This window comes from Corvus brachyrhynchos, unplaced genomic scaffold (genome assembly GCF_000691975.1).
Source record: "Corvus brachyrhynchos isolate BGI_N302 unplaced genomic scaffold, ASM69197v1 scaffold89, whole genome shotgun sequence".
In the NCBI taxonomy this organism is placed as follows: Eukaryota; Metazoa; Chordata; class Aves; order Passeriformes; family Corvidae; genus Corvus; species Corvus brachyrhynchos.
In genome coordinates this window covers 4,355,264-4,368,785 of record NW_008246063.1, presented here as the reverse complement: position 1 = coordinate 4,368,785, position 13,522 = coordinate 4,355,264, and the positions used below count along the sequence as shown (strand labels likewise).

At 41.3% G+C, this 13,522-nt stretch overlaps 1 protein-coding gene across 2 annotated transcripts in view; it reads right to left on the bottom strand.

Annotated features, from left to right (window-relative positions):
• Positions 1–13,522, bottom strand: part of FAM135B (family with sequence similarity 135 member B) — a 271,906-nt gene that overhangs the window by 253,985 nt on the left and 4,399 nt on the right. Inside the window, exon 1 of one of the 2 annotated variants that reach the window (XM_017746686.1) lies at positions 11,634–11,677. The exons of the other annotated variant lie outside the window; for it this stretch is intronic. The gene's annotated coding sequence lies outside the window, so the exon portion shown is untranslated. Of the gene's footprint in view, positions 1–11,633; positions 11,678–13,522 lie in introns of those variants that run through there. 2 annotated transcript variants of the gene reach the window in all.

Here is a 13,522-nt window from a genome sequence, read left to right as displayed (position 1 = left end):
AAAAAATAGATAGAAAAAGAACCCAGGATAATTTGGCTCTGATAATTTTTAACACTTTATGTTGACCACTCTGAAATTAGAGCATTTGATTACAGCTACTATTTCTAAAAGAAATCCCCCCCCAGACAAACACAGGTATCTATGCGCTCATTGATTTCTGTCCCTTTTCAATGTGTTTGCCTTCATCTCCGCTAGCTGGTCTTTGTTACTGATGAACTCTTAAGAATAACTCTCAAGTTTTTCTTGAAATGGTTAAAGTTTCAGTTCAGTCCCAAGTTGAGGATGCACAACACACCATGGAAAACATTTTTATAAGATCCATCTCTTTATAAAATATACTTCAGTTAGTGTGTGAACAGGCTGAATTGAACACAAAGATAAAGAGATTTAGAAACAAATGTTTGAAGTGAAGGACTCAAAGAGCTTAAAAATTTGCTTTACTACACCTGTCAAAAAAGATTGCTTTTACAAACACTCAGACCAGAAGAAAAATAACTCTATTTATGCATTTTTCACAAAAAGATTCATCTCTGTTTGGTAAAAACTCATGGTGCACACCACTGGACTATTTCTACATCCCAGGTGGGAAAAAGAAACTCTTAAAGTGGTTTCCAATTTTTTTAAAGAAAATCTCCCCAACAGTCCATTATTTCTATCGGTCTGAAGTCCATCCATCCCAATTCCTCCCACCATCTCTGTCTCAGCAGGTTCATCTCCTGATTTACATCCTCTCCCCAGAACACTAACTCTCTTCCACACTTTGTTTTCTTCTCACCTCCAAAATGAGCAGGTGATGCTGGATATCAGTGGAGATGAGGGCAGAGGAACAGAAAGCACAGAACTGCAGGTACCTCCAGCTCACCTGATTTGGGCTGGCTCTAACTGGGGGCTGGGTGTTTGGCTAAGCAGAGGTGGGGGCTGCGTGAGGACATGGCACAGCTGCCATAGCAAATCATTCCCAGTCCCAGTCCCACCTCCTCCCTGGAGAAATGAAGACAACAGTGGAGGTAGAACAGGAAGAAAAAGCAGGGAGAAGCAAGCAGAGCTATCGAGCCCCCCCAGCCTGCATTGTACCTGCAAGATTTGCAACTTTATTGGATGGGTACTCTGGATTAGACTACGCATACTAGTGAAAAAAGCAGAAAATTAAGGCCAGGGTAGAAGAACAAATCATCATAATTCCAAATGCTTCCAAAAGCACTGATGCTTTTAACACCTATTGACATGAATTATAGTTGTCTTCTTGGAGTAACACCAAGAGCAATGCTGTAAGTGCTATTTAAGTTACCTTGACTGGACTGAAAATATTTACAGCTTCTGCATTAGTGCATATATTAATTGCTTTTGTGCCTTTATTGTCCTATAAAACTCCTAAGTACTGGTAGAGCCAACAGTGGCAGATGTTTTGAAGTTCTGATAAAACCCAATCAAATTAATTTAGTAAGATCAGTTTTCAGTAAACATCAGGAAGCTTCCCCATTCAAATCAAGTCTCTTTCAGGAAGTTTGTGCCGGACAAACAGGAGCTCAGCATCACTGATCACACATCATATCTTAATGCTTTTCCGACTCTACCAACTAGTCCAAGTCTATTTACCCCTAACACACCCCACCATTTTAGCCATTATCTCTTTCCACTGCTGCTATAGGAAAAAGTTTCATTTAATGCCTTCTGAGCAACATGAACCTGTTGGCTTCTATACCTGAAAGATATTAAAGATCAAAACAAGCTTTCTTGTCCCAGCAAGAGCACATGAGATATGCCTCAAATGATCCTCACTTTATCTGCCCCGGTGTCCCATCATGATGCCTGTAATTTGTTCTCAGATAGCACTGTGACAGATAGCACTACCTACAGCTCTAATTTCAGATTGTTGCTAATAAAAACAAGAGTGGTAATAATATCTAGAGTTTTCCCACTGGCTGTGATTGTGCTGGAGTACAAATGATGCCTGGAGACTGTGCAGAAGGAGATGGGCATTTTATTTTCTTATGATTCACACTATCTTCTTTTGCCTTTAGGATTGCTCCCCTCTGGTGACAGCAGAGACAAGCGTAGCTGATTTTCTTTATGCCTACCACTTAGTGACACATAAGTGCCAGTTGCTTTACCCAGAGAAGGATATCAAATGCAAAACAAGTCACAGCATGGAGAGTGAATGAACAAGCAGAATCCATGGGTCTCATCCTTAGCAAGCTGAGCATTTTGCTGATATGATGTGCAACAACTGAAGATCTCCATCAGCAGAAAAAAACCCCAGGACTATCTGAGCAGCATACTGATGTCCACCTCATGTCCTGGGTGACAAGTTCTGTGCAAGGCATTTTCAGACTCAGTGGCTGAGATAAGGATAGCTTCAGGGTCTCAGCATGAGCCAGATTTCACCTTTTTTGAAGATATTTTGACATACTGGAACACTTCAGATACAAAATCCTTCTACGGCATTGTTGGCTGACTGAATCCATGTTTCCAGACACAGACTATTTAGATGTGTACAAATACAACTGAAAGCCTAAACTTTTCTAGTTACAACCTATGTCAAAATTCATATTGCTCTAAAAAAAGAGCCCTAACCAGCCAGGGGTATTGTGGCAAAAGAACTCAGTTATCTGCCCTGGCTAGAGAGAGAGGTTAAGAGGATCACTCAGATCTTGAGCACAGCAAGGTAAGCATTTGAAACAAAAAAAAACAAAAACCACAAAAAAAAAAAAAAAAAAAAAAAAAAAAAAAAAAAAAAAGCAAAAGTAGAATTATTCCCAATTTCTGGCTCTGTATCTGTCTAACACTCACAATTTACTTGCTTTGTGTGAGACAGCTTCTTACATCAATGAAGGATCTGCCTTTGGGGAGAATCTCTTCGAGTTCATGAGTTACACTGTGCTTGCATAGCGCAACAGAAAGTGATTGTACTAGACTCTGGTTTTATTTTTTTATCCATTTTCCAGATTGTGATAGACTTTTTATTTGTAATAATATTTTGCGTTCTGCAGTACCTTGCCTCTCAGCATGGCAGAATACACTGCAAGCATTTAATTAAGCCTTATGATGTCCCACTGAGGTTGGCAGGTAGGTGTTTCATAATAGCATCAGATATTTAAAACAACTTACGTAGACACACAAAAAACTGATCATTAGGTTAGGGGCATCAGTGGGACCACAGAAATGTCATTGCTACTTCTCCAGTGTGACTGCCTGAGAGCTGTCTGACTTTGAAGTGTCTTGTGTGCTATGTCAGGCAGCAGTAAAGCTGACTGCTAGAAAGGAAGATGAAACAGAGTGTGTTATGGCAATCTTCCCAGGATTTCAGGTGACAGAAGCCAGAGTGTCTGGCCGGCTTCATTCACCAAAGGACAGGAGGGTATAAGATTATTCTCCATCTCAGAAGAGGCTGAGGATGATCACAGTGCCCAGGTGTTCTGTTCTGGCATCCAGAATGGCATCTCAAAACAGAAGGTCAAACCCTCACCCACACAAGCTGGCAGAGCTGGCTGTGGAGATGTAAGCTGGTATTATACATGCAATTCTAAGACTTTCCTTGGGCTGCCATAATCTATGGCAGCAAAGCACCTGTCTCAGTAAATTACAGATATATGTTCATCCTGGGAATACAGAAGGAAGGAAAGGACAGAAGTCAACACTGTGATCTTGCATGTGCTCTATAGTGAAGTCTCAGACCACTGGCTAATAAAATCAGAACTCATCTGGGGATTCATCCACACATCCCATTCATCACAATCTTTGTGTCTGAAGTTAACTCTTCGAATCCTGCCTTGTTCTGGTTTGGCCAAATCTAGAAATATATCCTCTGAGAGAAGGCAGGCTATAACCACCCCTCCCCCACCAGGTTCAGGAAAAAATAAATTTTCCTTGAAGGAAAGTGAAAGAGATAAAAACTATTTATTTAACAAACACATGGGAAAAGGGATAATGATGCTAAATAATAAAACTTCTCACTTTGCTGAGAGAAACCTGGGAAAATTTCAGAGTCCTTCCATAGTGTCTCTGTCTCCCCCTCCTTGGAGCTGGGACAGGGTGGTGGGCCCACCTCCAGGGCCAAGGCCTCGCTGGAAAGTCCTCCCAATGTATTCTGATGTTGAAACAATCCAGCAGAGAGAAAAGGAAAAAAAATGAAGTCCCAGGAAAACAAAAGTTCGACTCTCCAAAGGAAAAAAAGCTGAGGAAAAAACTGCCAAAAGCTGGCTGGAAAGAAAAGCAAGCCAGGTGCTTCCCTTCCCTCTCGCTCTCCTCCCGCAGTTGAAAAAAAGTCTCTATCTCTGTGTGACCTTGAACAAGCTGCAAACTGCTTTGAAAAAGTTTTGCTCAGTTTTTCCTCCCCCCTCTCAGGCTCAGTTTAAAGGCATAGAAAGGCACAAAAATTAATTTCTGGGCATAGGACAGCGATATGGAATACACATCATAAAGTCACCCCAAGACATGCCTGAACCTGTCTTTCTTCTGCTCAAGGTTTCTGGTAACTCAGTGGTTTGCAGAGGTGGCTTAAGAGAGCCACAGGACTTGTGTCTGCTCACAGTGGGTTTCTAAGGATCTTTGGCTGGTATCTTTAGCTTTGATTGCCGTATTCCATGACATGAAGTCAGAGCTGGCAATCTGCTAGGTAGCAGTTTCCTGTTCACTGCTCAAGAGACAGCTCTGAATCCCAGCCCAGGCCAGACTTCTTTGCTCATATGAGCCAAGCCACTTCTCTGTCACATACTATGACACGCAGTCTTTAAAAATGTGGCAAAAGAACTTCTATTCTTTGTAGGCATGCTCTGAAGTAGAGCATACATCAAATTAATGAGTTTTGCATAGGTATGATGACCTAAATGTTACCTAAATTCTGCATTTAGATAAATAACTCTGAGTGTGAAATAATCCTTTAATTGCTGTGGTCCTAATTTCTCCACCTCAGCTTTCCTATCTAGCAAGGAGTTCAGCAGCACCTGAAGGAGAGGTCAGATGTTCAGGGCTCTTGAGGGCTCCTTGTGTACCTTCCACACTGCTGTGCTGGTACAGAGTGCTCAAGCATCATACTCATTTCTTTTATTTATTCATTTTTCTATAAGCCTTGATTAACAGAGCAGGGAACAAGAAGTCCAAAGAACAGAGACGAAAGGAACACCTGCCAAATAACTATAACTGGTACATATGCACCCATCTGAGCCAAGCAGGGTGGGCAATTAACAAAATCATTTAATCCACTCTTTCAAAGATCTTTTTTTTTCAAAAGGGACATTCTAGTCAATAACTACATACAAGAGATTTAAAGATCTCTTAAAGAAACAGATTACTGCAGGATTTTATATATTTTAAGGGGGTTTTATCTCTGCCTGCAGAGGAATGGTGTTAGGGGTTATGAAATATCTCTGCCTATTCCATAAGTACACCTTGCATTAGTAGAATAATTTGGTTAATGTGTTAAGGGTCAGGTAAAGAGCCACATGAGGTAGCTTTTCTGTCACTTCTTAAAAGCTGCAGCCTGCTTATTTGTGTCTGTATTTTACAAACGTGTATGCTGGCATTTCTAAGTAAGATTTATGGCAGCTTGCTAAATGCAGAAGATTGCTTAAAATAACCACCAAGCACTTAGCCCAGCCTAGCTTTCCTGAGACCTAGAAGCATTTTAGTGGGACAAAGGACTGGCAACACGTTTGAATTCAAAGCATTTAAAATCAGAATGCCTTTTTCAACAGTATCATGTCAAAAGGCCTTCAATAATCTGCCTAGATTCTTGCAGTGAGACCATTACCAGTCATTACAGTTCCTCTTGTTGATGTATATCCGGTTCTTTGGCTTTGGGAAAACCGCTGTTTTAGACATGTGACAGCAAAGCAGCAACGGAAACACTTTCTGCTAGAAAATCCCTGCAGAATCACCAAAAAAATAAAATAAAGGCATAAAAGCTTTTGCATCCTACTACTGAGAGAACACATAGTAATTGGATTGCTCTTTGGTTACTCTCGAGAAGAAATGCAGGGATCCATCCTCTGTAGGAACTCACTACCTCAGAGCACAACACACTTGCAAGTCAGGACAGATATCAAATACTTCTCTTCCTACCTCATTGTATTTCTTGAAGCTGAACCCTGATGTAAAGATGAATGGGATGAGGCCGTTCAGCAGAACATGGCATTCTCTGGGATCTATTCCCAGGGAATGTAAATTGACAGGTATCTGCTGACTTAAGCTGGGAGAAGTCAAGGTGATCTACAAAAGCAATCAGTCTGACAGTTTAGACCTGACTCTCCTTCCCAGGGAGGTGACCTCCTCTAGGCATTTGGTGCCATTTCAAACCTGTGGGAAACTATGTGTGAGAATACCAGCAGCAGATCTGAGAAGACTTAATAGCTGTTTGTCATTTCCTGGGAGATTATCAAGTCAAGATTCAAGAATGACAGGGTCTTCCTAGATCCTTATGTTAAGGATGATGTTTCCCTCAGCGTTGCCAATGCATCCAGCACCAGGGGTTGAAGCTAAGAAGGAACCACAGGGAGACTCACAAAATGTATCATCTCTTTAGCAGGCAAAATTTTTCCTTATTTCCTTAGCCCTGAACAGTGAAGATCTGGGTGTTGCTCCAACCTCAGCAATCACAACCAAAGAACCCAGCCCCCCTCTTACATCATGGTGTGTCTGGGATGCTGCAAAAATCCAAAGGAGGATTAAACATTTGGGGAAATGTTTGAAAGAGAAGACTAGAAGACAAAAAAGGAAGGGAAGGGCCTTTGACCATTGGAGAACCTTTTATCTCTCTAGAGTCAGTTAGGGTTTTATTGGTTCCCCCTTAATTGATTAACATGGAAGAAAATATCATTCAGAAGGGCAAAGCAGAGACTTTTTTGTTTTATCAAGTATATATAAAAAAAGTGTAATCCCTATGCTCCATGAAACAGGAGGGTAGGGGTGTCTTATATAGTCCTGAGATCAACTGACGTGGAAAAATGAGATGAGGATGTGCACTGACAATTTACAACAGTCCAGAAACATTTTGATTTGCCTCTAGGTGAGGACAGGAAAAAAAAAGAAACAAGGAAACAGCAACAAAAAAGCAACCCAAAAAAAAAAACCAAAAACAAACAAACAAACAAAAAACAAAACCAAACAAAAAAAACCCAGCAGACATAGGGACAAACAGTCCTTTCAGGACATCAGCCTGAAATAGGTTTCACGTAATTTTTATATCCTACAAAGGTGAAATAAATCTGAGGGACAGCAGACAGGACACAACAACCCAGACAACCAGAGGTCCATTTTCTTCCCACATTGTCTGTCTGAAATAGCCTTGTGAGGGCTTCATGTCATTTGTCACCTCCACCTACATATAATTCCCAGGGAAGGGCACAGATAGAGACTGGCATCCCTGCAAATTCTTCATACCTGTCTAATACCAGCAGCATCTGATAACCTCCATGGTTTCCTGGAGAAGGGAGATGACAGGCAAAACAGAGAGAGAGAGAGAGAGAAAGCAAGAGCATCATGAAGGTTTGAAGGGGGCATGAAGCTGGAGGAGGGAAAGCTGGGGATGAAGCAAGGAAGGATTGATGAATTCCTAAAAATGAGGGTTGGGGTGGATGTTACAGCAACCTTGAGGTGAGGGGAGTTGAAAAGTGGAAAGGCAAGTCAGAGCAAAAATCATGCTTGGAAGCTGCTTGTGGCGGTTAGATGTTGATTTTCTCTTAAATCCTTTTAGGTGGGCAGCTGCCTGAGGCCAACCCTGCAGACACCAGGAGTAAAATCCATTTTGCCACGTAACTGCAGGATAAATCCCATCTGAAGGAGAGGTAGGCAAAGAGCAGAAAAAGCCCAATACACACAAACCACTTTGCAACAGAATGCATTCAAATTCATCATTTCCAGTGTCAGTAGGAGATCCTTTGGTCACAGTACTGAACCTGGAGTCACCACAGACACAAATAATGATGCTATCCAGGTTTTAGCTTAGACATCACATATACAGTGTCTGGATGATTTTTCCCCAGGCTCTGGGTAGTCAGTGCCGCCTGACAGAGCAAACAGTCCACCAGCTTTCTGACAATGGCAGTGCAAATTTCTCCATTCCTCAGACTGAAGTCTTTCTGCAGGCTTTTCTCAGCCTGTCCATAAATCCCTCTTCACACTAATTTATTGTGCTGTGCACTGTGAATTCACATGAAGACGGCTTCATAAAAGAATATGCAACCACTCTTATGCCTGAAATGGCATAAACAAGATTCAGTGTAAACAAGGACGAGGACTGAAGGCATAGAATCAGTGGGATGTCAGGTCCCGTGACTAAATTAGTACAATGACAGCCACTCTGAAATTTGTCTTTTCTAGCAAAATGACGAGGTAACCTGAAAGTCTCCATGACAACACAGCCCAACCTTGCATTACAAGATGCTTATGCAAGAAAGCATCTAAAAGTATAGTGCCTGGGGAAAGCCTTCCAACAAACAAACTCCACAGGGTTTCAGCTGCTTCCCCTACCTTATTCATATTATTTTCCATGTGTTTGGGTTTTTTTTTTCTTTTCTGAAACTTCAGATATGAAAGGAATTTTACACAGTCTTCTGATTATACGATAGCTTGCTATTTTAAATTAAAAAGGCATGCACAGAAATGTCAAATAACACAGAATCATAGAATCGTCATAGAATGGTATGGGTTGGAAAGAACCTTAAGGATCATCTAGTTTTAAACCTCTGCCAGGAGCAGGGATGACAGCCACCAGATCAGGCTGCTCAGGGTCCCATGTAACCTGGCCTTGAACACTTCCAGGGATGGGGCAGCCACAGCTTCTCTGAGCAACCTGTGCCAGGGCCTCACCACCTTCACAGTAAAGAACCTCCTCCTAATACCTAACCTGAATCTCTCCTCTTCTTAAAACCAGCCTTCCTTGTCCTATCACTATCTGCCTGTGTAAAAAGTCATTCTCCCTCCTTTTTGTAAGCCCCTTTTAATACTGGAACACATTTTACTCTGGTCTCAAAGTATTAAAACCTCACATCTTAATACATTTTTGTTTTTCCAGAAGAGCTGTGTTGGTTTTTAGTCCCCACAACAGTGCCATCAGAAGCACTGTTCTTCACAGTGCATGCAATCTCAAATATAAGCTACTGAATTTAGATAGAATTTGCTTTAATACAAGATTCTTCTATGGCAAAAGAGGGAGTGCTTTTACATCAGAGGGGTTCTCACCCATGGCAGGGTACACCTGCCTACATGAAGATGTCTGATGCCACTGAAGATGCACCAGGCTTCCCTGCTGGCCTCCAGCTGTTACTCCAGAGGAGATCAGAGCCCCTACAGCTCTTGTGTCATATCCAGCTCTGTGTGAATAACTCACAGAACAATCAACCCCCAAGTGAGGGGCCTGAGAGCTAATGCTATCTGCCACTACCAGAGTCAATAAATAGTCTTCAGATGACAGGATTTCATCACATAAATCTTATCTAGTACATATCATGAATAAAAATAAGCAATAACCAAAATTATCCAAGTGCTTAGTGTAGATCCCATCTCTAGGAAGCGCCCGGACCTTTCCAATATCAGGGTCCATTCCACTGATTTCAGTGTTACAGGGAAATTGCAGAGAGTCTGAAACAAGTGCAAGAATCTGGAGCTTGAAGCAGTCTCTTTTCCCACAGGTTGGCCAAGTTTCCCAGCAGAGCCTTCCACTAGGATCACAGAAACACAGGAGGAGCGGAATATTAAAAGATGTCTTATTACATTAACATGACTGGAGAATTATCCTGCAAACAAATAAGCCAGGCAGGGATTATATAAGCTTTAATATAATCTTCTATCAGAGCTGAGCAGTCCCCAATCAAGCTAACTATGGAAAATAGTACTTAATGAATCTGTAAATAAATATCAGCAAGAGAGATGGCAGGGCTAAAGAATACCTTATCAGTGAAGGTCTGATCTCCAGAGGAGAGTTAAAAAGAGCAAGGCAAGATTAGAAGATTAGATGCCAGAGCATCCCAGCTCACTAATGGACATTCCAAACACCCAGGAGGGCACCCAGAACCTTCTATCTTCCTTCAGTAGCTCTTACCATGCCCCTCCATCTCTGGCAGTTTCTCTGATGTATAACATCAGTAAACACTCAAAACATTCATCAGTTCAAACATCCTTTGAAGTCTCTCCTTTCACACACATTTCACTGTGTTTAAACCACCACAGACACTCCAGCAAGTTCTCCCTGACATTGCCTTTGATTAGAAGGGTGTGTACCAAGTCCAGCAAACAAGAGCTATGCACATTGAAGGGTCTGTGGAAAAAGTTACCTGAGTTCACAGCAGCAAGGAGCTCACCCATAATGAGTGAACCATTAAACTCCAGCCAAGCCAGATAAAGGGTAAGCAAAAGCTCCACAGAGGCCAAGACTTCAGGTGAGTCAAACAGGATGTAAAGTTTAGTCATTCTGCTGCAGGGGAAGGTGAGAAGATGCTTTCCCTGGGAGCAGAGTTGGTCATCTCTCTCTTGTGGGACACCCCTCCACAATAAAAACATTTTAATGGTCTGTTTCGGATGCCACCCATCCCTCTGCCCACATCCTGTTCCTCTGTGAGCACTGCTGACACAACCAGCCTGTACAACCATCCGAGTACCTGCCCACAGTTCTGTTCCTTCTGGAAATGATTCTGCCATGGCTCTCCCAGCATGACTCCAGGAAATTCTAATGAGCCATACAAAAACACCCTAAAAAAATTCAACCACCAAGACATACAACCTACCCTTCCACAGACTGCATCATTATTCCTCCCTTAGCTCTTCACTACAATCTACCACTACAGAAATCCTCCTTTTCCAGCTACTCTCTGGAATAACTTTTGCTGCTCCAGAAGCAGCAGACACATAGATAATTTTCCCAGGAAGAGGGGAAAAAAACCCCAAACAAATCTGAATAGTCTCATATTAGAAAGTCTAATTCCATTTCTATGATTAGCATAATACAACTGTGTATAAACCCATAACTTACAGGGCAACTTTACACAAGCCACTGAGCTGGAAAGTCAAGCAGGGAATCAGCAAATAAACAAACAGATTACTCTTTTCATTTTGTTTGAATAATTTGTTTCAACAAGGCTTTATTACATCATGCCTCATTATGGATACTAATATACCAAGGTCCTCAAGGAAAGCTCAGACTAACATCACAATTTCCACATGCAGTACAAAAGAAATAATATTTTGGAAGTTCCATAAAACCCTTATTTATCAGTTAATCTCTTACACTGTTACCTTTGTCTCAACTAGACAATTAAACAATAGGATGGTGAGAACACAATGCCATCATCACGGGAAGACAATACATTAACGAAGTTACTGATTATGTGGTATTTCACCTCCTTTTTGTCAGCTTTTGACAGCTGATCTTGACACCTCACTCAAAGAGGAGTCTTCAATGCATTTCAATTACAGGAAGACAATAACCAAAATTTTGCACAATAATGAGCTAACGTCAAGACTGACAGACAGCTTGGAGATTTGAGGTGTCTCCTTGCACAGAGAACAATATTGATCTGCAACATCTATTTTCAACCCTTACTTTATCCCTTTATCCTATTCTAATGCAAAATAACTTTTTCTTTTTCTTTTCTAAATCTGTTTGTCTCTATCTTCATGCTTTCCTAGTTCAAATAACTTACCAGTTTCAGCAAGCTTGCTCTTCTGGGTGGCGTCTCTTAAAAATAAAAATACGTGCCTTAGGAGGCAGAGTGTTTATAGGAGAAGCTCCACCACAATCTAGATTATGTTAAGTGGTGGGAAGGACTAAGATCCCAAACATGTGCATACATATTCATTTACACCCACAGCATCACTGGCAGCATTAGGTGAGCTCGTCCTGCTGCAGGTGCTGGCTCATGTCAAAGCATTTAATTTATGTGTACCATACTGAAGCTTGGATTTGTTTTGCTTCTTCTTCTGAAATGAACAATGGGGATAGTGCTGAATAGAATTTTGTTTTGAGATAACTACATTTTGCAATAATGAGATTCTGGTAAAACATATAAATGACCACCGTGACTATCAGCCTGAGTTAGATCTGGAAAAATGGCATTCAGGTGTGTTTGTTGGGGTTTTTTTTCTTCTTTCTCTTATGTGGAAAAGAACTATTCTGCTTTCTGTTTATGTGTCAGACCTGATATTTGAGAAACTGAAAGTCTAACATCTGAAGTTGGAGCTATAAGTGATTCATTCCTCTGGAAAAGCAAAAAAAACCAAAAAACCAACAATAAAACAATACACTGAGATTTTAGTGTATTTTATAATATTTTTTGCATTTTCAACAATGTGCAGCGGTTTTGGGGAATAAAACGAGCATTAGAGCTGCTTGTTGCACCTGGATCAGGAGAGCTGCTGTGTTTCCTGAAATCAAAGAGATGTGATACCTTTTGCCAGCTGAAGTCTTTTCTAATTCAGAAATCTGTTTACAGAAAAAATATCACTGTGGTGACAGGGCTGCATCCAGCCCTTCTCTCCAGCCCTGAAACAAGACAGCACCTGGCAAGAACCTGCTGGTGTTAATGAGGTGATGTGCAAACACCGATGGTATCAGCTGCTCTGCTCCCGGGCAATGTGACTTTTCCTCTTGCCCTCTCTTCACAGAACCACGCAAGTGCCTCGTGTCAGGACTTGCCATTTGTTGTGTTTCTCCTGCATTTTCCAATCTCAGGTGCTGAGCTTTTCCTTTCTGTTCCCTGCTGTGAGGGCAGGTCATATTTCCAAAGAAACGTATTTCAACCCCAAATTTTTTTTTTTTTTTTTTTTTTTAACTTTTAGCTCTTCTATTTTTGCTCCTGAAACAATTTCCTGGCCCCTCCTCATTATCCCTGTCCTAGCTTTTCAAGTTGCAGTCACATAGAAGCAGATTGGTTTGGGGGTTTTTTTGTTTGTTCTGTGTTTTTTTTTTTTCTCTTTAACAAACAGAAGGACAGAGAAGATGAATCAGTCAATTTTTATCCCTCTGCAGGATTTAATTTCTTCATTACTGTACTCTTCTGAGTAATTTCAGAGAGGGTTACCTGTGTGTACTTTCACTGGTTTAAAAAGAAATCAAAACCCCATCCTTCTAACTTCCAACATTTATTTACTAATGTGTGTTATTACCTAGCTTAAATACCTCTGTTCCCTCTGTGGTGCTACCTTTCTTTTCTTCCAAGTATATTTATAGGCAGTTATCTCTACCCTAATTTCATTAAGCAAGGTCTCAGACTCCCAATTGTCTTAGTGTATTTGCACATCCTATTCTTCATAGCTCCATAATTGAGGGCTGAAGCATGGCTCTCCATCTAACATGAGACCTAGAAAAGAGCGTGGATGAGCTCTCCTGTTTTAGGAAAGCAGCCATGCAGTTTCCTTTTCCTGTTCTTGATCCTTCAGCAGGCACAGCCCAGACCCACACTATCTGCTTTCAAAAGAAAGCACATCATGGGTGCTCTGTATCCCACAGCTGCAGGACCACAGTAACTCCACTCACAGTCCCAAATCAGCTGGTGACAGCTCAATACTCTAACCCAGAACAGCATCCTTTTAT